We start from the raw sequence: 4,228 nt of genomic DNA on the forward strand, positions 1-4,228 counted from the left end.
TACAGGCGCCCGCCACCTCGCCCGGCTAGTTTTTTGTATTTTTTAGTAGAGACGGGGTTTCACCGTGTTAGCCAGGATGGTCTCGATCTCCTGACCTCCTGATCCACCCGTCTCGGCCTCCCAAAGTGCTGGGATTACAGGCTTGAGCCACCGCGCCCGGCCAGGTTTTTGTATTTTTTAGTAGAGACGGGGTTTCACTGTGTTAGCCAGGATGGTCTTGATCTCCTGACCTCGTGATCCACCCGTCTCGGCCTCCCAAAGTGCTGGGATTACAGGCTTGAGCCACTGTGCCCGGCCTCTTCTGCTTTTTAAAAAGGAACAAGGTCTCACTATGCTGCCCAAACTGGTTGGAAAACTATTGTCCTCAGGCAGTCCTCCCACTTTGATCTCCCAAAGGTCTGAGATTACAAGCGTGAGCCACCGCACCTGGCCTTGGTTTTAATTCCTATCACAGTATATTAGTTTTCTCTATTGTGTATTGATTGATTGAGACAGGGTCTCGCTCTGTCGCCCAGGCTAGAGTGCAGTGGCGTGATCCCAGCTCACTGCAACCTCCACCTCTGGGGTTCAGGTCATTCTCCCGTCTCAGCCTCCCAAGTAACGGGGACCACAGGTGTGCACCACCATGCCTGGCTAATATATTTTTTTTTTTCTTGAGATGGAGTTTCACTGTTGTTGCCCAGGTTGGAGTGCAATGGCATGATTTCAGCTCACTGCAACCTCTGCCTCTTGGGTTCAAGCGATTCTCCTGCCTCAGTCTCCCGAGTCGCTGGGATTACAGGTGCCTGCCACCACACCTAGCTAATTTTTGTTTAGTAGAGACGGGGTTTCACCATGTTGGCCTGGCTGGTCTCGAACTCCTGACCTCAGGTGATCCACCTGCCTTGGCCTCCCAATGTTGTGGGATTACAGGCGTGAGCCACCGTGCCTGGCCTAATTTTTCAATTTTTTGGTGGAGATAGGGTTTCACCATATTGGCCACGCTGGAGTTTTGCCTGTTCTAGAAGCTTGTATCAGTCATACAACACATAAGTTCTTTTTGTCTAGCTTCTTTTGCTCAACACAATGTCTCTGAGATTTATTTATGTTTTTATGTAAGTATAAATGTTCATTTTTCTTGCTAAGTACTATTTCATTGTATGAATAGACCAGAGTTTGTTTATCCATTCACATAGTGGTGGACATTTATTTTTATTTATTTATTTATTTATTTTTGAGATGGAGTCTTGCTCTGTCGCCCAGGCTGGAGTGCAATAGCTCGATCTCGGCTCACTGCAAACTCTGCCTTCCAGGTTCAAGCCATTCTCCTGTCTCACCCTCCTGAGTCGCTGGAATTACAAGTACATGCCACCACACCCTGCTAATTTTTGTATTTTTAGTAGAGACGGGGTTTCACCATGTTGGTCAGGCTGGTCTTGAACTCCTGGCCTCATGATCTGTCCACCTCCGCCTCCCAAAGTGCTGGGATTACAGGCGTGAGCCACCGTGCCTGGCCCATGGTGGACATTTATGTTGTTTCCAACTTAAGGCCATTATAACTAGATTTTAGTAGCTACCATCCCCGAAATGCATGGTACCAATTTTCCCTCCTACCAACAGCATATAAGGTGACAGTTCAGGAAAAGTGTCCTAAGCATGTGTCATGGACTCTCTTTGTGGGGGTGATTTCTTTGAGGCGGGGCCAGGCATTCTTGTTCTCTGTGGCCTCCGCTGCCCTACCTTTTTTTTGTTTTTTTTTTTTTTGAGATGAAGTTTTGCTTTTGTCATCCCGGCTGGAGTGCAATAGCTCGATCTCGGCTCACTGCAAACTCTGCCTTGCAGGTTCAAGCGATTCTCCTGCCTCAGCCTCCCGAGTAACTGGTATTACAGGCATGCGCCACCATGCCCAGCTAATTTTTGTATTTTTAGTAGAGATGGGGTTTTGCCATGTTGGCCAGGCTGGTCTCCAACTCCTGGCCTCAAGTGATCCGCCCACCTTGGCCTCCTGAAGTGCTATTATAGGTGTGAGCCACCACGTCCGGCTGGTCCCCTGCCCTATTTTAAGAGTCTGTATTAGGGATAAACTTCATGGAAAATGTATGTCTGCTCTAAGAATGTTCTCAAGGGTCATTACCTTGCGCTGTGTCTGTTTCCTCTTTACGAGGATTCTCAGAAGAAATTCTTGCCGAGTCTCAATAGTTGAAATAATTTCACTCCTCCCAAGCATTCGGTTTGTTCTTATTTTAAGGACACTGAATTGGGCAGGTGGTCAAGTTCCACACGTGTGAGGGACTGAAATATATGGTGTCATTTTTCCCCATTAGTCTTACGAGTGGCTCCATATTGTGTGCCTTCCTTTCTTCCACTAGTACTTCCAGTTCGTGCTTTCTTGCTGTATTTTATAGAGAAAGGCCATCTCCATGTCTTTCTGGTACAGGGTGGGTCATAATAAAAACGTGCCTTTTGTGCCATGATTTGGGGGCGTCTTTGCCATGCAGCAGAGTGATGCCCCAGCTCTGCTAGATGTTTGAAGGGCTGTTGAGTGGAAGAGGGGTTCTTTCCTGTGACCTTGGCCTCGTTACCGGTTGACTAACTGGCCCCAGACCAGTATGTAAAGCACATGCAAATCCTCACACAGCCTCTTGGAGCCAGCTGGCCATGCTGTCCTTAGCTTCAGATTTTTTTGTGTCTCTGGCTGCCCCCCATCCCAGTCCATCCTTCTGTCCTTTCTTTAACCAGCTGCCTATCTGTGCTTTCCTTGATGCTGTGTGGCCTTGTAGCATTTGTCATTTTCACTCTGTTGAGTTGTCCGGCTTGGCCTCCCTTGCTCTGCAGGTCCTGGGCAGGGGTGGCGTTATATCCTCTGTCTTGGTCTCCTTTCTTCTCTTGCCCTGGTGAGTTGCAAGTTTCTTCTATTGATTGACAAGAACCTGTGTTGACAGAGGAGGGGATAGGACTGGGGGCTGTGGCAGGACCAACTCTAAATCTGGCAGCTGTAGAAAGGAATGAGTTCCCTAAACCAGCTCCCCTTACCACACCCCCGAATGAAAAAAAAAGGAACTGGCCAGGCGTGGTGGCTCACGCCTATAATCCCAGCACTTTGGGAGGCCAAGGCAGGTGGATCACCTAAGATCAGGAGTTCAAGACCAGCCTGGCCAACATGACAAAACCCCATCTCTACTAAAAATACAAAAATTAGCTGGGCATGGTGGTGTGTGCCTGTAATCCCAGCTACTAGGGGAGCTGAGGCAGGAGAATCGCTTGAACCTGGGAGGCGGAGGTTGCAGTGAGCCGAGATCCCACCACTGCACTCCAGCCTGGGCAACAGAGTGAGACTCCATCTCAAAACAAAAACAACAACAAAGGCTGGTCATGGTGGCTCACGCTTGTAATCCTAGTACTTTGGGAGGCCTAGGCAGGCGGATTGCCTGAGCTCAGGAGTTCGAGACCAGCCTGGGCAATATGGTGAAACCCTGTCTCTACTAAAATACAAAAAATCTGTAGTCCCAGCTACTCAGGAGGCTGAGGCAGGAGAATTGCCTGAACCCGGGAGGTGGAGGTTACAGTGAGCTGAGATTGCGCCACCGCACTCCAGCCTAGGTGACAGAGTGAGACCCTGTATCTACTGTTCTCTTGTAGGAGAAGGAAATGCCACGTATAAGGGTTAGCAGGGGGTGGCTTGCTTGCAATCAGGAGAGAGGCGGTGCTCATTCTCCGTGGGATCCTTGTGGTGCATGTCCCTGGCTTTTTTTTTTTTTGAAATGGAGTCTCACTCTGTTGCCCAGGCTGGAGTGCAGTGGCGCAATACTTGGCTTACTCGGCTCTGGCTCCTGGGTTCATGCATTTCTCCTGCCTCAGCCTCCCGAGTAGCTGGGATTACAGGTGTGTGCCACCACGCCTGGCTAACTTTGGTATTTTTAGTAAAGATGGGGTTTCTTCATGTTGGCCAGGCTGGTCTCAAACTCCTGACCTCAAGTGCCGCGGTTTGCCACGGTTACCATGAAACTGAACGAAGGGGGACGAACATAGAAATGAAAACCTGAAACAAAAGAAACTATTTTAAAGGAAGGAGCCAGGAGAAGAAGAGGGCTCCCTGCTTCTAGTGAGCAAGGGCAGCCGCCTTAAGCTTCTACCGCTCTTCATATTCATTGGGTAGAAAGAGCAGGGAGGAGGAGGTAGCAATTGGTCAGCTGCTTGATTGATCACAGGTTCACATTATCTCATTACAAGAAACACTTGTGCCTGGGTC

This window comes from Rhinopithecus bieti, unplaced genomic scaffold, assembly GCF_001698545.2.
Source record: "Rhinopithecus bieti isolate Rb0 unplaced genomic scaffold, ASM169854v2 scaffold_13704, whole genome shotgun sequence".
Lineage (NCBI taxonomy): Eukaryota > Metazoa > Chordata > Mammalia > Primates > Cercopithecidae > Rhinopithecus > Rhinopithecus bieti.